Source organism: Siphateles boraxobius, unplaced genomic scaffold, assembly GCF_051911475.1.
Source record: "Siphateles boraxobius isolate OS27281-9 unplaced genomic scaffold, OSU_SipBor_1 92, whole genome shotgun sequence".
NCBI lineage: Eukaryota > Metazoa > Chordata > Actinopteri > Cypriniformes > Leuciscidae > Siphateles > Siphateles boraxobius.
Window position 1 is genome coordinate 3,494,586 of NW_027509222.1, and position 20,848 is coordinate 3,515,433.

At 42.2% G+C, this 20,848-nt stretch overlaps 1 protein-coding gene and 1 long non-coding RNA gene across 3 annotated transcripts in view; one reads left to right on the top strand and one right to left on the bottom strand.

The window, feature by feature from the left end:
- Nucleotides 1–20,848, bottom strand: part of gabrb2b (gamma-aminobutyric acid type A receptor subunit beta2b) — a 243,333-nt gene that overhangs the window by 204,658 nt on the left and 17,827 nt on the right. The window lies entirely within an intron of this gene.
- Nucleotides 420–8,334, top strand: LOC143733236 (uncharacterized). The gene is made up of 2 exons (XR_013201297.1): nucleotides 420–468; nucleotides 7,882–8,334. It is a non-coding gene; the product is annotated as an uncharacterized LOC143733236 (long non-coding RNA).

A 20,848-nucleotide genomic window follows, 5' to 3' on the forward strand; every position in this document is an offset into this window, starting at 1 on the left:
GTCTCGTGTTTCTGTCGTTGTATGTGTGTGCACTGATTAGAGGGGCGTGGCCGCTCATCAGCGCTCGTCATCAATCACTCATTACCCCATCACCAGCTGCAGTCTATCAATCAATGTGTATATATTCTCATCAACTTCTCACCTCCCTTGTCAGATCGTTGTTTGTGGTTCCCGGTGTGTTTGTTCCAGTGTCGTTCAATCTTGTGCCTTTCCTGTTCCCGTTCTTGTTCTGTGGATTATTGGATTTCTGTTCGTCGTTGGAGTCACTTCACCACCACCAACGCACGCTGCACTTGTCACGTCTGACCATCGGAGTCCCTGCGCCACTAATCTGTCGGTCAGGATTTTGGACTGCCTATCTGTATCATCATTTAATAAAGAGTTTAACTGCATTTGCTTCCGTCTGATCTATCATGACAAGGAGGAGCTGGGTGTGAGATCAGTATATTGATGTCTGCCATTGACAAGGTTTTGTGATGTGTTGATTGTGAAAGATATCCATAAATTATTGTTAAATGAATAGTTCATCTAAAAATAATAAGTGACGTTACTAGGATTTCTTTAGTTCATACAAGTTCAGTGTTTATTCCAATAAATGAAAAACAAAGGTTTTCCAATAGAGTGCAAAGGGTATTTACAGTGAAAATCCAAAAAAGACTAAATAAATAAATAAACTCTTCAAAGTTATTCACAAGCAAACTTTTGGCTATGCCAATAAATTGACCCAAAACAGAGCAACACCTGCAAACCAGCCCACTCTATTAGCTTCCTAACAACACTGAGAGGCCCTCTTAAAAAAGGCTAAGGCTAAGCCCCTCCTACTTGGACCAAACCATTTGGTACTTAAAGGTAAAGAAATTTAAGAAAGACAAAAAAAAGTTAACAGTAACAAAGAGATGAACTGTTACAATAATACAAAAATATATAAACATTAGGAAACAAATTAAACTAAATTAATTATTAATGTTTAACAATGTTTAACGAAGAATCAAAGAGAACACCAATCTCCCCCTCACACATGAGAACAATTAACTGTGCCTTCTATTTGTGGGAAAGAGATATTCAAAAATGGTGGCAGTTACTGTGACCAGGTTTTGTCTGTTTGGTATGGGAAAATATTTCAGTATGTAAGTATGACAGTTTCTAATCATAGAAATATGTCTAATCTCACCCTCCGCGGTTGTACTGTCAATTCCGGGAGGGGGCTGTAGTGTCAGGAATATGTTTTGTTTAGTTGTATTTTCATTCCTGTGTGTTTGTTTCTTGTGGTTCAGTTTAGTCTTGATTGCATACTAGTTATTCTCTTTGGTTACTGATTACTTTCAGCTGTGTATCTTTAAATTTCCGAGTGTATTTATACTCCCTGTTTTGTTCAGTTCATGGTTGGTTCTCGTCTTTGGTTTTTGTGGTTAGTGACATTATTCTCTGTGTAATCTCCTGTGTATGTTTTCCTAGTAAAGAAGTTATTGTTTGATATTCTGCGTCATGCATTTACTTACTACCACTCTATACTTGACATTATCTTAATATGTGGGAAAAATACATTTACAAGTCAATCGTTTTCAACACTGAAGTAATTTGCTTTCAACAGCGATATCAGATGATTGCATTAGCTTAGCTAATTTGCTTCTTGGCAAGTAAACTCAATTCGGTTAGCTATATTAATAGTTTAATAAGCTAACATGTCAACTTTGATATCCGCATGCTTTTTTTGTGATATCTGGAAACCCTTCACTTGGAGCTTTAATGAAGAGAGAGAAGATTTCAGAAGAAAGGAACGTTTTCAGAAGAGAGTAGAAGGGGAGCAGCAGTACGTATACTGAACAACAGCTACTTTTAGTGCCAACTGGTCAGGAGTTATTTAATAAAGTAGATCAAATTATACACACCTTGTAACTGCATTATTATTTTAATCTAGCCAGATGCAAACTAAAACACAACTGCTGCCGCTCAGCCTTTCATATTTGCCTCACGGCTTGAGCGCGCACATCTTTTGCATCATTAAAATGTGATTGGTTTATGTGAGCGTCAAGATGAGAGATGTATCGAATCATAAGAAGTGATTATCAGATGGTTCCGATCAATGGCCGATCGTTTAGAGTTAGAAAAATATAACATGCGCTATTGCATTCTCAATGTTTAGTGATTTAGCCAAAGACACTGGACATGTTAATTCACTTTTACAAGCAGGTTCATTACCACGGCAACCACTTGAGCGTCAATTTTCAATGTGCTTCTCGTGTGTTAAAAGTACCTGTACACAAGAGAGGCAGCAAGATCGCAAGAAAAGCTTGGCGCATACCGGTAACTGTACATTCTTTAGGGCTATTTTCTATTTGTTAAGATATTGATATTGTCACAGTGCTGTGTGAGGCAGGTTCAAAAGAGTTCACGAAGGCAAGCAAATCCAAATAATAGCAGTTTATTCCAGAAGATGAAGGGAACACGCACACATCAGGGTGATACAAACAATACCGGACAACAGACCGAGCACAAGCAGGAACTAAATACACAGAGATAATTAACAAATGACTAACAGCTGTGATGTAGGTGATTGGTGTCCATGGTGACTGATCAGTGGCGGGAAACACAGACAGGGAAAGACATGTGAGGAGAGAAACTGTGACATAACGCCCCCTCTCGGTAGGCACGACCTCGCGCCGTAACAGAAGAATAGAGGGAGGGATGGAGGGGGTCTAGAAGGTGGGATGATGGTGAAGGGATGGCCAAGGGTAGGCAGAGGAAACTGGAGGAGGTTCGGGCGGAGGACGGATGACAGGGCGGAGACAGAACTGAAGGGTCCAGGGTGGTGCAGATCGTGGTGAGAGCCAATGAAGGGCCTTGGGCAGGGGCGTGATGGAAGGTGCCCAGGCCACAGCCAGAGTGGTGCCCCACGGCGGCGTCGACGGAGGGAGGAGCCATGGAGGAATAGTGAAGAGGGCCGCCATAGGGGTGACCGGAGGCGACGACGGCGAGGATGGAGCCCACCGCGGAGTCGATGGGCTGAAGTAGTGGAGAGATGGTGAAGATCCTGGTGACCGTGACGGAGCCGCTGCGACGACCTCCCGAGTGAGGTGGGGATCCGGAGGTCTGAGGGTGAGTTGGAACGACCGAGGGCGGAGGTAGAGCCTGAGGTAGGGCGGAGCAGGCCGTAGCAGCAGGGGTGGAGAACCAGAGAGCAGTGGACTGTTCGCAAGTCCGCAGCGGAGGTGAAGCGATGTCTGACCTCGGTGGAGCCGACGTGCAGAGGGAGTCCGGCGTAACTGAATGGCCGATGGTACACGCCGAGGTCGAGGGTGGAAGGAGCGCAGGTTCGGGAGCCAGGGCGACAGGTTGAGACAGAGCGTAGCGTACCGAGGCTGCAGACGGAGCTTCTGGCTCTTCAGGAGAAGATGGCTCCCGATAGGTCCGAGGTGGTACCCCACTTCTGAGAGGCATAGGTGGTACCGAGGGACTGAAGGGTGACAGAGATGACTGGGTGGTACGGATGGCTGGAGACCGGGCAAGAGACTGAAGTCCAATGCAGAAACCCCCAAAAAATATAGTGTTCGGGATATTTTGGAGAGGTGGTGGGAGAGGAAGGTTGGGCGGGGCTAACAAGACAGGCAGATGAATGACCGGAACGGAATTGACGGGTTCGGGTAACAGAACTGGGGCTTGACAAACCTCCTCTCCAAACTCAAAATCAAAAGGTGTATTAGCCAGAGACGCACTCTCAGTAGCGGAGGGGTGGGCGGGGCTCACTTCCGAACCCTCGAAGTCCACCAGTACCCCCTCGGCGATGGATGGCTCGGCCGGCTCACACACCTGGTCAGGCGCGCGTTGCTCGGGCTCCATGGCGATGAGGTCAGGCTCAGGTCGACTGTCCTCGCCGTCAGGGTGGTTCTGGCTGGGCACTGCATGGGGAGTGGGGCTGGCGGCATCCTCGATGGTGAACGCAGAACCGTAGGACGCCGTTAATATACAATACGTTAATTTACGTTAATAATATACGTTAGGAAAATATACAAACGCGTTCTTAGTTGGGTCCGGTATTCTGTCACAGTGCTGTGTGAGGCAGGTTCAAAAGAGTTCACGAAGGCAAGCAAATCCAAATAATAGCAGTTTATTCCAGAAGATGAAGGGAACACGCACACATCAGGGTGATACAAACAATACCGGACAACAGACAGAGCACAAGCAGGAACTAAATACACAGAGATAATTAACAAATGACTAACAGCTGTGATGAAGGTGATTGGTGTCCATGGTGACTGATCAGTGGCGGGAAACACAGACAGGGAAACACATGTGAGGACAGAAACTGTGACAAATATAAGATATTAGAAAACACTAAACCACGGCAGGAAGGACACACTTAGTAAGCACTGCAATTTCATAATACCCACTAGTTGTCGCTGTGGGATCGTATTAATGAGGTAAGCTTAGAACTGTTATTGTCAAGTAAGCTTCATTCATAAACCGTTGCACACCCTGAGAGCTGTCTAAACTCTCCGGGTGCTCCACTGCTCTCGCAGTTGACGTTAATAACAAACATTTATAACATTTAGATTTAGTTTCTTGTAAGTATGACATGAGGACTTAAATAGATCATGCTCTTGAGCAAATTAACCAAGCTAACAAGCAGCACAATCATATATATATATATTTTTTTTTTTGTGAATTTACATTATTTTCATTATTTACAGCAGAATCACAGAGAAATTTAATGGAAAAAGCTGCATACTGATCAAAACGCATAAATGCGAGTAAAGTGTACACCAGATATATAGTTGCATATAAAAGTGTTATAAAGATTGTTTTTGTTGTTCACAGAAATTAGGTATAATTAATTACATTTTGAACCAACTAATTAGTATACTTTATTATTCCATCACGTCATTACCACCACTTTACGTCATTAAGTTCTATTTTTGAACCATCATTCAAACAATAGATGTACGACAAATTTACTAGATTTTCGGTAAACAATTGTTACTGGATAGATTATGTCTAAGTTAAATATGTAAGCATAGTTCCCGGAAAATTGGAACTAGACGCTGCATCATGAAGTTGACATTATTGTGAATGCCATCAGTGTACCAAACATGCCATTTTCATTGGCTGATTAAAATTAAAAGGGCACCTATAAATACACGTCATCAACTCTTTTGTCTGAAGGAGATGTACAGGCAAGCCCTAGGCGTGGCAATGAGTTGAACCGACAAAGAGCAGAGCTCTGAGGCAAAATGACTTAGCTATGTCAGCACCTTGACAAAGCTCTTAGGGAGTAGCCTACCAAAGGGAGTATATTATATAACCTTCCATATTACCACTACTTTCATAGAGAGAATGCAACCCATAACTTGATCAAAAGGGATGCAAACATGAGAGCGGCATAATATAATTGTCAAAGACTCTCGCCTTCAAAACTCAACCTCTAGGGAAACCGCAGGAGAGCTTCAGCTATACTTAGAAATCCTAGAGCAGTTAAGGGAGAGTGCTCACATGCTGCTTGAACAAATATACTTATCCGGGATCCAAAAAGAGTCTATTCACTCATCTAAGAGATAGAGTGTTATAATAACAAGGAGGGATGCTATCAGGAAAACTACCTCTACTTGTCAGGTTCATTGAACATGGATTATTAGAGAGAATTTATACAGTACCCAACCAAAGGGGAGCAAAATACCCTACTTTAAGAGCCAACAACAGTACAACTATTGTCTGCCATACGTCCGTTCACATTACTCAACCCTAAGAGGTATACTAAAGTGTAGCTTACCAAAGGGAGCATGCATGGCGCTAAAACCTCAGTGATTAGCTCTTCAGGCTATAACCTTCGATTGTGCCTCTTCTCTAAGTCTACATCCCAATTCATACTCAGGAAAAGGAGAAAAAAAATTAAGAAGGGTAATGTAGTGTGCCCAGTAACTCTCATCACCCAGACTCTAAACTCCAAGGGAACCAGAGAGGATCTTGGAATTCAATGGGGTGTCTACTTAAAAACCCCAATGTAACTGGGGTAGAGCACCTAAACCCTGCCTTAAGTAAAAGCACTCTACCTAAGACCCATTATGGGTTAGCGTTCCATCCTTCCCTTCAAGCATTACCTAAGACCCATTATGGGTTAGCGTTCTATCCTTCCCTTTAAGCATTAGACCATAGTATGTGACAGATAACAAAGAGGGATGCCCAGTAGGTGAACTTCCTCTAATTGTAAGCATTTTCCAACCAGGCCCCAGTAGAGCCCATTTCAAAGGGGAGCAACATCCCTACTTGAAGACCAAACAGTAATAATGGAGGGAGGTAAATTAAGTAGAGGGGATCTAAACAGCCCAACACAACTCCACTTACCTAACATCGACCCTAGTGCCAGCCAAAGGGAAGATATGTCCCAGACATGAGTAGATTGAGAGTAGTTTACATCCTACTCTTACATATGAAAAAGGAGGCAACAAGAGCAGGACACAACGCCATTGTCCAGAACTCTCGTCATCATGGACCTTACTCATGCCAGCTTTTTTAAGCCTTCTTCACCAAGGAAGTGGTGTTCTGGCACCAGGAGGAATCATTAGTTATGTGAAGAGAACTCAGCAAATCGGCCTGGTATGCTTGCAACAAAGCCATTGTCAATTAGCTAAGCGTTTGGTGGTTTGTAGCCGTTTAGATGGCAAGACCTGAAAGACTTCAGACAAGATGTCTTGACTGCGAGAGATAGCGGGCCAGTATCTTTTCAACAGCTGGCCAGCGTGTCTTTAATTTGAATGTTGGAATGGAAAAACACCAGCTGAATAAAGTTTCTTCCAAGACTTCTCCACTTCAACGTGAAGTTCTGAAAGAAATGGAAGGCTCATCGGGGAGGGACATTGATGGCCTGACAAGAATCACTCATCAAGTCTACCCAAAGTGACTTCAGTTTCTCATGCCTTCAAGCCAGATCCAATCTGTTTGTGGTTCGGGCCATATTCAGCAGTTCCCCGGCTAACAGAAGGAGAGGGCTCAGAAAATGAGGACAAAGAGGCACACAATACCTGAAACATTGGTTGCTTGACTTGATGTTGATCACTTTCACCATGGGATTTACAAACAAACCATTTGCTGAAAACAAAAAAGCTGATTGCGTGTATTACAGGTGCCCTTTTATACTAACGGACGCTCCACTTGTGACATCAATGAGTGTCGTCAGTAAATGAAATTGGCATGTTTGGTATATTTGCTTCAGACACCAGTCACACTGGTGGCGTTCCCCATATCATATCAACTCCACGTGGTAGAGTTAAAGTTCCACTTCGAAAGGGAACAACTTTTTTAATAGATCAACTTGATTGTAGTTTGAACCATTTAAATAATGTGTAGCTTATAGCTTTTTCACAATAGCTTTTAAATGAGACAAAGAATTGAGGTCTTCTAGTGTATTTGTCTTATAATTCAGAAAAATAAGTACTTTTAATTAAGGGAGATTGTCAAGACAATGATTCTCCAACAAATCATTCCACTCTGAGTGGATGGCGTCTGAAGATGTAACAGAATGTTTAATCTCCCCAACACTTGTTTCTATCAACTTTGTTTCCTAGCAACCATAAACCTCATACGTGCAAAAAGTCTGATCTGGCCTGGTCATGTACCAGCTGACATTTCACTGCTAGAACTGTGAAGTAATGTAATGGCAGCTCACATGTTATGAGTAATCAAATGAAAGTAATCACACCTTATGTAACTGCTCCAGTCTTCAAATAAATTAAAATTTCCACACACTTGTTATATTTTCAGTAGAATTTGCAGAAAACTCCCAGAAATATAGAAATTAATTATGTTGTATGATAAGTTAAGATGGCTGTGTATGGCTGTGTTTTTCTCTCAGTTTTGTCTAAGTCTCCTTTCTTATGTTTTGCTAATGAGATGGTGAGCTGGAGTGAATGCTGCTGAGGACTGGTCGATTGTTGATACTCTCCTCCTTAAAAGTTTGCTGACCAGAAGAGAGAGCCGTGTGTGGCCATGTATTTGGCTAGTCTGAGCTGCTTGCATTGTGTGTTGTTGCTCCAAAATATTACTGTTACTAGAAAATGTGTAAAATGCAGTTGTATGACATTTTCTTTTAGTAGTAGTAATATTAGTGTAACCGCCTATCTTTCTGTTTTAGATAAGATTACTTTTGTTCGTTATGTTCTGCCTTAACTCGCTTTTGTTTTTGATTCCTGTTAGTATATTTCATTGTTTCAGTTTTTCTCTCATTCTTTTTTTTTATCTTTTCATTTATTTTGTTATGTTACTAAACCAAGTTATGTTTGTAGAGTAATAAATTAAATGTAAGATGCACTGCTGGCTTTGTCATCTTTATGTCACATCCCAACCCCTAGATGGGACATAACAAAATTACACATTTTGGCATCTTCTTTGTCTTATCCCCATTCTTGACTTCTTTATAATACTTAAGTTTGAAATCCAGACAGAAATAATTTCTAGTGTTTTACTTGTACAAAATATACTCACTTTTGTTGCTAGGTACGACTGACAGACAAATACGTGCCTCTAACCATTGCAAGTCAATGTCTTGAAATGTTTCTTAGAATAAATTTTAGCTTTCTAAATGAGATAATTTTATTGAAGCTTTCTCTTATGATTCAAACAATGGCATTGTTAAATTCTGCCTGCATAATAAGGATTAAAAAGCACTTAAGTGTATTTGCATATGATCAATACTTTCATCCAGGCTTAAAATCCTGAGGAGAAGTACTACTGTGCTGCTGTAAATACACTGTTGAATCTGAATTAATAAATTAATACATTTGTATACGACTTAGTCCTACATATAAATTACATAGATATGAAAGATTACAATTGGAGCATTACAATTCACAATGTTTTAATAGTAACAATATGTTTTATTTATATAGCGCCTTTCAAGAACCCAAGGACACTTCACATAATAAAGTTTTTTTATACCAAATTACTGGTAACTGGTGCCTTAAATGTTTAGTTCACCCAAAAATGAAATTTCTGTCATTAATTACTCACCCTCATGTTGTTCAAAACCCGTAAGACCTTCGTTCAGCTTCAGAACACAAATTAAGATAGTTTTGATGAACCAGTCATAGGCAGCAACGTCATTACAACTTTCAAAGCCCAGAAATTTTTGGGTGAACTCACCCTTTAATTGTGTCTTATGATAGTATTGAGTGGCATCAACTAGTATCAGTCAATCGGGGGTTGAATGTCATAGTTATTCTGCTGTTACAGTCCTTAATTTACTAATTTATTTATTTAATCATACAGATTTACAGATTATTATTATTAGTAGTAGAAGTAGTAGTAATATTAGTAGTAGTAGTAGTAGTAGTAGCAGCAGCAGCAGCAGAAGTAGTAGTAGTTCCCTTTCAAGGGAACTCTAGCTGCATTTGAGACTTGATGGGAACGCTCTGCGTGATTACGTCATGAAGCACGTGTAAAATCAGTCCAATGGAAGCCCACTACGACATAGGTGACGTCATAGACCAGGAAACTATAAAGCAGCCCTGAAATCAGACCGCGACAGCTTCTGTACCTTCAGCAAGCGCTCTCTGTATATCTGTCCTTGTCTATTTATTGTTGTCTGTCAAGCCCAATATATCTATCATTATTATGGCGAGCAAGCAAGATTATAGACGGTGTGTTGTTCCCTGCCCTCGTTATATTACGGGTGGGGACACACATCAGCTTTGTGTTGCTTGTTTGGGAGTGAAGCATGCCCAGTCAGTCCTCGAGGGGGCTGATTGTGAGCATTGTATGAGTCTATCTATGAAGACGCTCCGCTCTCGCCGATCGTTCTTTGAGGAGAATGGTTCGGTTCGCACTCCACGCACGGGTCCCGCTGTTGCCTAGACACTGCGGCGATTCGCATTTTGGGTTTCGCAAACGGATCTGACAGCGTGTGTTGGGACGGGCCCCGGGCCCCGCCCTTTCTTAGCTTTCACCTGCAGATCCAGTGTGCTGCGATTTCCAGTTCCGAGGAATTGGTATCGTTAGTGTTTTGTTAAGAAAAAGTGAACAAAACAAATAAAAATATTAAGAAAAAGGCAGATGTTTGATTTTTCAATAAATAGGCAGCTCATAACTCTGTTGAATAAAGAGGAGCTTTTAAAAGGAGGTTTTTCTAATGCTGTTGCTAGTTAAATATTTACTGGACAGCTGAACATTATGAGAGTGAAAATAAAAAGAGTTTATTAGATGAAATATATCTAAAAAAACAGGAAAACTCTGTATCTCAGCCTCCTCGTCGGGGACTACTGGTTTTTCCCTATCTCGACACTGAGGTGTCGAGATCGTGGAATAAACCGGTTTCTATTTTATGTGTTTAATATCCAAACGTCTAACTAGAGTAATGTTAGGGGTATTAAGTATCATGGTATGACAGTGCTTTGGATTATAGAAACGATTGCAAGCTTTCTCTCTCCTGAGTCTGCGTCATCATTTTTTAACCCCGACGTTACCCACCAGCCATCTTTAATAATAAATACATTTTATGAGGCAGTACTGGTGGGTAAAGTATTTAAGGACATAGATGAATGTGAGGATGTCAGCATTGACTCTATTCGAGAATATATTCAAGAATATATATATATATATATATATATATATATATATATATATATATGTTTATATGTATACGTTTTTTTCTGATATAAAATTAAAGAAAAAGAAAGATAAAAATGTCTGTTCTTCTGGACGCTCCGCTTTCAAGAAAACTAAACCTTTCAGCGGCGTTCCAGAGGTTTCTTCCTCACCAATCTATGTTCCTGAAACTGGCATAGAGTGCAAAGAAGAAGACCTGATGCCGAGGCTATCAGGCTTCTAAGGGTGGTCCCCTCCGGGGTAGGAACGGTTTTGAGAAATCGTTTCTCCTCAGCGCCCTCTGGGGTGCGAATCTCTGAGGAGGGTCGTAGAGCAGTCAGTTCGGTCTCCCTGCCGGTTCGCCGTTTCAGGGTGCCGAGGTGCCGAGGTGCCTGCTTTTTCCTACGATCCTCCGAGGAGGGTCGTAGGAACTAAGCTAGTTAGAGGTAGGCAAGATCTAAATAAAAAGAGGACTGTCATCATCTCTAATAAAGCTTAGACAAGAAGTCCTGTCGAAAGAAAAAGGAGGGACGGTTTTGAGAAATCGTTTCTCCTCGGCGCCCACTGGGGTGCGATTCTCTGAGGAGGGTCGCAGCGCTGCCAGTTCGGTTGTTCCCTGCCGGTTCGCCGCTTCAGGGGGCCGAGGTGTCAGCGTCCCCATGCAATCCTCAGAGGAGGGTTGTAGAACGGTCAGTTCGGTTGTTCCCTGCCGGTTCAACTCTTCAGGGCACCGAAATGATTGTTCAATCAAATCCAGAGGCCAGTCTCGAAAGACTGGTTCCCTTATCTGAATTTCTGGCAGCGTGAAACTTCTGCCAAATATTTCTCTATGGGTCCTGCACATAATAGAAAAGGGTTACAGAATTCAGCTCGGTTCTCGTCCGCCCAGATTTCAGGGGGTCCTCCCTACGGTAGTGGACTCACGGCAGGCTCTGGTTATGGAGCAGGTAGTACTGACACTTCTTCAAAAAGGAGCTTTAGAAAGGGTTTCTCCTCCCAGCAGAGACTCAGGGTTTTACAGCCGTTACTTCATTGTTCCAAAGAAGGATGGAGGGTTGCGTCCTATTCTAGATCTGCGCCATTTAAACAGCAGAGTTCAGAATGCTTACACTCAAACAGATTGTATCACAGATTCAGTCCGAGGACTGGTTTGTCACAATATACTTGAAGGACGCGTACTTCCAAGCATCTATCCATCCTCATCACAGGAAGTTCCTGAGGTTCGCTTTAAAAACGGGGGCGAAGCATACCAGTATCGGGTTCTTCCATTTGGCCTAGGTTGCCACTCAACGCCAGAAGAGTGTGATCCTCCCAGCTCAGAGGACCACTTTTCTAGGTGTAATATGGGTTTATCTAAGCCAGTCACTCACTGTGAAACAGTTTCAGACTGTGGGTCTCATGTCAGCTGCGTTCAACGTAATTACTTTTGGCCTTCTGTAAATGAGACCCCTGCAGTGGTGGCTCAGGACCAAGGGGTTTTCTCCGAGGGGAAATCCGTTTTCACATGATCAAGGTCACGCGGCTATGCCTACGTGCCTCGGTCATGTGGACGAACCTTGGTTCCTCGCCCAGGCCCAGTGTTGGGGGTTTCTTGTCGACGCATAATGCTATCGACGGATGCTTCCCTCACAAGTCGGGAGTGATCATTAGTGGTCGCTCGACGGAGGGTCCGGACAACACAGGGGGGCGGGGGCTGAGGCCCGGGGAATGGAGACCTCACCCCGACGTGGTGGAGCTCCTATGGGAGATATTTGGTCAAGCCTAGGTCGATCTTTTCGCATCATACGATACAACCTATTGTCCGCTATGGTTTTCCCTAACATATCCAGCTCCTCTCGGACTGGACGCTATGGTGCAGGTGTGGCCGAGGCTGCACCTGTACACATTCCCCCTGATATCAATGCTCCCGGGAGTTCTGCTGGGGTGCGACTCTCTGAGGAGGGTCGCAGCCCTGCCAGTTTGGTTGTTCCCTGCCGGTTCGCCACTTCAGGGCGCCGAGGTGTCAGCGTCCCCGTGCAATCCTCTGAGGAGGGTTGTAGAACGGTCAGTTCGGTTGTTCCCTGCCGGTTCGCCGCTTCAGGGCGCCGAAATGATTGTTCAATCAAATCCAGAGGGCAGTCTCGAGAAACTGGTTCCCTTATCGGAATTTCTGGCAGTGTGGAAACCTCTGCCAAATAATTCTCTATGGGTCCTGCACATAATAGAAAAGGGTTAAACGGAGTTGTGGAAACGGTGGGCTTGGCCTCTGAGGGGGCCCAGCCCACCAGCTTAAAGAATCCAGCTTATAGAATCCGGTCTCTCGACTGAGGTTGTTGAGACCGTCCTTCAATCCAGAGCTCCTTCCACGAGAAAACTATGTACATTGAAATGGAAACTGTTCTCTACAGGGCGTGGAGAACGTTTTTTAAATCTTGTTAACTGCCCAGTTGGTACAGTTCTCGATTTCCTCAAGACCGTTTCTCTGTTGGATTATCTCCCTCCACCTTAAAGGTGTTCGCAGCGGCTATATCTGCTTATCACCCCTCTCTGGGCTTCTTCTCTTGGGATTGATCCTCTTATTATTTGTTTTCTCCGTGGTACATTGAGGCTCAGGCCTGCACTGCAATCTAGAGCACCGGCTTGGGATTTGGCCATTGTACTTGAGGGTCTGGCCTTGGCTCCCTTCGAGCCCATCGAGGAGGTTTCAGAAAAATTCCTCACTCTAAAGACTATATTTCTCCTTGCTATTTCGTCTATCAAGAGAATTAGTGATTTACATGCTCTGTTGGTTGCTCCTTCATTCTGGAATTTGCACCTTGTATGGTGAAAGCATTCCTCTACCCTAGACCGTGTTATATTCCTAAGGTCCCACTAAATGTTGGGGGCCCAATAGTGCGGCAGGCCTTTTATCCTCCTCCCTTTAATACCCCAGATCAGGAACAGCTTAGCCTGTTATGTGCAGTCCGGGCTTTAGATGCCTACGTTCAGAGAGCTAGTCTGTGGTGTAAATCTGAGCAATTATTTGTTTGTTTTGGGTCACTCAAGAGAGGATGCCCTGCATCTAAACAGGTGATGAGTAAATGGATAGTCGAGGCTATTTCATTGGCTTATGAAGCGGCCGGACAGCCTTCACCTATGGCTGTGCGGGCCCATTCTACTCGGAGTATGGCGGCCTCTATGGCCTTAATTTCGGGAGTTTCCCTTCTTGACGTGTGTAATGCGGCAGGATGGTCCTCTCCGCTTACATTTGTCAGGTTTTATGACCTTGACCTCTCCACTCCTGGGGCGAGGTTGCTTAATTCTTAGTGTGGTGCAGGACTTCACACAGAACGGGCATTTGTCACTATGGCGTAGTGGGTATGGGGTTCCCATCGCGTCTCAAACGCAGCTCGAGTTCCCTTGAAAGGGAATGTCTCAGGTTACGTATGTAACCCTGGTTCCCTGATAGGGAACGAGACGCTGCGGTTTTTCAGAAGCTGTCGTGGTCTGTTTTCAGGGCTGCATAATAGTTTCCTGGTCTATGACGTCACCTATGTCGTAGTGGGCTTCCATTGGACTGATTTTACAAGTGCTCAATGACGTAATCACGCAGAGCGTTCCCATCGCGTCTCAAACGCAGCGTCTCGTTCCCTATCAGGGAACCAGGGTTACATACGTAACCTGAGACGTTTTCACATAAAACTGGACGACTTTGCCTTTAAATTTAAGTTAAACGTGGTACCGCAACACTGCGTCAAAAGGGGTGTATACTGGAGTATTCAGACAATGAATATGCACGCTAAATGTGCTGTTTGGCAGGGATCTTTGGAACTTTGTTATGCGTACCTGTAAATGCCCGCAAAGGCCCGAAAACAGGAACTTGTCTGACCATATGCTGTTAGTTGATGGCTTGGCTTTGTAAATGCTAATTTTATTTGGGACTGGCAGCTCAAGATTGCCCCTATTCCCCTGCCCCCCTCATTAGTATTCGGGAAAGGTGGGCTGATAAGTGCTTTACATTGTGTCAATCTACAACAAAGACTGTAGACCCTGAAAAGCAGTTTGTATCTGGGTGTCCTCTGCTCTTTAAGATGGCTTGCAAAAGATCGCTGGAGTTTTACGGAGAGCAGAGTAGAGATGTTACTCCTTTACGTCGGGACAATGTGGCTATTCAAACTCCGAGTCCGAACGAAAACAGACTGGTGTATATGGTAAATGCAAGTTTGAAGAGGATATTTGAAAAGCTGGAGACGATGGACAAGAGTTGGATAAGATGGAGGCTGACATCAAAGAACTCAAAGAGGCAAAAGAGGAGCCTGCTTCAAAGAAATTAAAGAGAGCTGGGAATAATTCTGTAGCGGTAAGTTATTTTCTGACCGTCACAAACATTTGGCAGTGTCCGCTTAACTTCGTGTGGTTTATTTATTAATGTATTTGAATTTGAGCCCTCATACTATGTTGGATGTTTACAGGAAGCTGTACGGAGATTGCACAATGGGGAAAACAACATACACAAATATGACCCACAGACAAGGTATATCTTTAAAACTATTGTTTCATAACAGTCCTTTCTTCTAAATTATATTTTTAATCAACCTTCTTTAATTACTGCTCCACAGTCTATCCTCCCCCCACAACCTCGAGGTCACAACCTATCTTTATAATGGTGTCTCCATGGCTGTACTGGACGTAGATCCTGCTGTTGTTAAAGGTAAGTCACAAGAGAATGTCCCAAGGCTACAACTATTTAACTGTATAGATTAGTTAGTTATAAATAAACATATTCTCCCCCCTCACTATCTTCCTCTCTCTAGCATCCTGCAAGACATATTTTGAAACTGTTAGAAGGGGTTACAGGATGGCCCAAGATGAGAACAAAGACAAGATGGAGGACAGCAGGATCATTGTGCGCATGAGACAAAGAAAAAGAAGAGTAAGTATAAATAAATATAAATCCCAGTAAAAGACTCAGCCTGGGAGAGGCTCCCATCCCAACCAATTTGATATTTTCAGTGGTTTAATTACTTTTTCCCTCCTATTTTGCAGCTGCTGAGCAGCAGGACTGGCGTTCTCCAGACAAGAGGAAGAGGCAGCTATCTGGAAGACTACAACAGTTGACCACATGTCTGAAGAGGAGGATGCTATCTTGGATGGAAAGTCGGTGTGGGTTGTTCGGCCTCCAACCCGTAGTGCAGGTTTGTCTGCGCTGTGTGGGGTGCTACAAAAAAGACTGGAAGCAGACCAGAAGTACTTGGGAACTCATCATGCACGAGTTGGTGCAGATCGAGTCGCGGTGGAGACCACAGAAGCTGGCCTGTGAATTATTTTAGTATTACTAAAAAGTACTAAAAAGTAATTATTTATATATTAGTATATCTAAATATTATTCTATAGTATAATTTGAATATTCTGTTGTTTTTTTATATATAGTATTATTTATATTATAAAGTATTATTTATAGATTGTATTATATATATAATTCTATATAGTTTTCTATATATATATACTGCATTTATATATTCTATACAATTCCATATTGTTATCTATTTATAAATTGTATTATTAATATATTGTACTATTTATATATTCTAAAGTATTTGTATATTATATTGTTTTCTATATATTATACACAGGCCTTATATATTATATTGGGTTATATATTGTATGACTAATAGTAAAGTGTATTCTGTGCTAATGTATTTTTATTTATAGAATTTTGACTGTGTGTATATATATATATATATATATATATATATATATATATATATATATATATATATATATATATAGGTCAAGTGCCCAGTGTCATTTACAAATAATAAAAATAACAAACTCAACTTTTTCTATCTGATTGTCTTGACATTATAACCATGAACACCAATGATAATAAATATTTATAATGAGTAATAATCAACCCAAATGAGGCCATAAACTGGACCAATAGTGTGGGGGTTTAGAGGAGGGACAAAGCATTGAGCAGCCAATCCTATGTAAGACCTCTGACCAATTGAAGGAGGCCACTGCCTTGTGCCCCAAAGGTGTGAAATGCTAATATTCCCTTGCATTGACCCCGACCGGGGGATTAATCACCATGGTAACTGATGTGGCTCCCTGCTGTGCCCCAAACTTGGTACATATCCAGGAGTATTCGGGATTGTGTGACGGGACAGCAAACTCCCGTACACACACGTTTATTTGTGGAGTACACAGGAGTACTCAGGAGTTTTACATGCCCGATTACAGCTCTTTTCACGCAGTGCAATATACACTGTACATGACACAGCAACATGTTAATGTTGTTTTGTTGCAAATAAAAAGCAAACGAACAACAACAAAAAAACTCCACTCTAGCTCTCCATAATTCTGATCCCTCAACACTTTTAGCTCTTCGGCCAAGTAAGGACTACATAAATACTTCTCTCAAAATCTGACATCTGGTCTCATGTATGTTAATTGTATGGAGAGTTCAGACTCAATTTGTGAATTAATTTTCATTACTGTGAAATCATTACTCACATGTGATTTTTTTTTCCTTTGTTGTAATTTGTGTTTAATCATTTGTATTTCTCTTTAACTGTTTTTTCTCCATGTTCATCATCAACCTAGTTTTTCATCAATGTTAACATCACTAGATACAAAACGTCCATTATTACAAGTTAAGTACTCTTTCTCATACATCTGTTTTGGACTACTGGCCTGTTTTCTGTTTGTTTTTGTCATCAATACAATAAACCTGCGATTGGATTCAATCCCACATCTTGCATCTGTGAACTCTGCGGGATATTTATCCACCTCTGATTCCACCGAGGAACTGGTAAATTGACTTAATTGAGCATTATCTGAGTCCTCACGCTCCGGAGTGACAGCCACTAGTTCTTCGTCATTGACAGTGCAGCCGTCATTACCCCAGCCTACAGCATTTTCATATGCTTCCAATTCCATGGTCAATCCCGCATAATTTTCCAGATCAGGATTGCAGTGGATTTAATTTGCAATTTTCATTAATGCTAAAGATGCAGTCTCAGAGATTACCTACTGATCACTCCAAAATAGCATTTATCATCTTTCTACTCACCAGATGTGTTCTTTAATGGGCCAACACCAATTGGTTTCAGGCTGGCTCAGTCACTCATTCCCTGGACACCTTCCTCACACACTTCCGTAAAGATTTTGGTAATTCTTCAGTCAATGAGCATTTATACAACACGTAATCATTCCATTACTGTTCCCATGAACCTCCAACCCTGCAATCCTATTCATCTGGAAGCACATTCTACCATCCAGAACCAGCAGACAAATTAATGGAGATCAATTTTTCTCGGCTGACACCATCTGAAAGACGTTGATTCATGCAAAGGGGATTATGCCTCTACTGTGGAGCTGACAGTCATCACAGTGTGCCCAGTGAAACCACCTAGTGCATCAGTGAGTTCAGTTCATACTGTTCCAGTCACTCATTCTCCATTTTGTTCCAAAGTCACAGTGACCATTTTTCTGTTGCAGTTACAGCCCTCATCGATTTGGCCGGATTCTCCGGTTCTCTGTGCAACTCATCCCTCAGCTCCACCTCCAGGCCTTTCCCTGCTCAATCTCACTTCTCAATTATAACATTGCTCTGAACCTGTTTTCATATGCATCGGTTGTACTCACCTAGAGAAAACTTCACTTCTGGTTCTGGAGGACTTCACAGTCACCCTTGGACATCACTGGTTAGAATAGCATTCATCCCTACTCTCATGGGCCATACTTTAAAGCAACCCAACCGAGGCAAGCATGTATACTCTTCCAGTGAAGAAAACTGTGCAGACCGAGAGAGTGAAGGGACTCCATCTATAGTTTGACTGTCTGCTCTAACAACTGTCCACTCTATCCTCAGTCCTCCTTGGAGGAAAATGGCATCAGCCCTTTTAGGAGATCCAGTCGGGAAAACCTTCAAGAGGACCATCGGGGAAACATGGCGATGTATGCAGTCTACACTACCGTTGCTAAAGCTGCATGGGGCTGAAAGAGGAAAAATTGGACGCTAATAGCAGTAAACCCCACTACATCTCTGCCAGCTGTTCTCTCTGTAAACTGCCCTGGCTGCTTAACCCATCTCGGCTTAATGGTTGCTTATTCTGATTTTGGTTCCAGCAAGGAAGCGTGCTGAAGCTGCACCCTCACCTACAGACGGACTGTGCTGGATGGAGGACTGCCAATTCCTCATGAACCTCCAGGCATGATAGCAATGTTGCAATGTTCACACTATCACCCCTTTTTTTTTTTTTTTTTTTGGTCAAGACGGCAGGCAAAATTATGGGTACATCGCCACCCCTCAACCCGCAGGAGCTTTTTGACCAGACAACAATTAGGCAGGCTAAAAACATTATATCTGATAATACTCATGCGTTGTTTACAGAGTTTGAGTTACTGAACTCAGGAAAGAGGTACAGGGTTCCTCTGTGCAAATATAATAGGTATAAGCGCTCATTTGTTCCTCTCTCAATTAAGCACATAAATGATCAGCGTTGAATATATGTCTATGAATTTATTGATGTATTGTATATCCGTGATTAAATTGTTATGTATGATCATGTTAGGTTATTAATTTAGCATAAGCAGAGTTTAGAAAAAGGTAATTTGCAATTTGCACAGCTCTCGGGTAGCTTGAATATTCTATGTACTTTTTTTGTTTTTTAATTGTTTTTAATTCTGTATAGCCATATACTGTATATCTGTGATTGAATGTTATGCATGGAGATGATATGATATCACTTTTGCATAAGCAGAATTTAGGAATTGGTGATTTGCTATTTGCACAGCTCTCTTAGTAGCCTTAATGTTTTATGTACTTTTTGTTTTTAACTGTTTTAACCCTATACCTGTGCTTTGTCTTTGTTGAAATCTTCATGTGGCAATCTCTTTATCCAAAACTAATTTCTCCTTGGGGGGGACAAATAAAGATACTTTGACTTTGGCTTTACTGTGCTAGAGGAGACGACAGATAACAGTGGGATACTAATAGTGAAGAAGTCCACTTATCTACTCTGTTAATTATCTATTCCTGGTGAGCCTTCAGCAAGTGTACTTACATAGTTCTAGCCACGTATACATTGTCACCTCCAGACTCATTCTTGACACGTTTGTAATTTTGAGAAGAAAAAAAAAACATTTATGCGTAGTTGTTGATATACTGGATCTTGTAGAATAAAATTTTTGTTGTAAAATGATGTGAAATCCATCCTGCCCACTAATTCACAAAAAACAGTATATTGATGGAAATGTTGTAATTTGTGTATATGCAAGTCATTATTCATGTTGTTTAGAAAGGCCATATGCGAGGAGGCATGAATGATCATGATCAAAATGAGCCAGGTCCTTCAGGACCTTCATAGTGTGCAGGGCTCCACCAGCCTGACCTGCCACCACGTAGTCCCTCCACATTTGAATAATTCAAGGTGGTGGAGATCACCATGTGCAGCAAATAAGCTTACCCCCATTATCTTGACACCTCAGCATGGAGATTGGAGATAAATGGAAGGCTCACAAGGGGAGAGTCTGCTTGGAGCGATTTCCTTGGAGTGACTGAGTCTAGCTGTGGCGCCGGTCATGGTCTCTACCAGCTCCTAGTACGTTGAGCTAATGGAGGCAGGCTTGTAGATAATGTCTGCTTTAACTCCTGTTACATCTAGCTCCTTAGAGCCATATGCAAGTCTCTCAGAGAAAGGGACATATCCGTTTTAAACTCCTCCGCCAGCTCCATTTGCGCCCCCCATGACGGAAGTAGCCACACTGCCTCGGCAGCAGTGGGACATGAACCGTGAGGCTCCCATCCCCCACGAAGAGAGCCAGACGGGAGCGGAGCTTCCTCTCTGCAAAGCGAGTACAGTGAGTGCTCCCTCGAGAGCTGACTGAGCGTGCTCCGCTCCTAAGCAAGACACAGAGATTGGGTCTCATTCATGAAACACGAGCAGAACAAATTTTTGTGTAAATCGTGTGTAAAGTGGTTCTGGTGTAAATTTTTGGATTCATTAAAATGTTAGTATTTTCCAAATGTTAGTTGGTGTGAAAGAAATCTACACCTGCTCCCAGCCACGCGTAAATAGTGCTCTTAACATCCAAACATTTTGCCCATTAATAAGGCTGCATTTTAATTCCCCTTAATCGGGTACATATTTACACAGCATTTTGAAAAAATATTATATAAAGTAAATACATACGTTTTTTTCTTTTTACTTTTATTATGAGAGCCAGTAATAGCATCTGCAAACGGAACACTTTAATAAAATAATTAATTGCTTTCAATAGGGCTGGGCAAACTAATAACCCCTTAATTGTTACG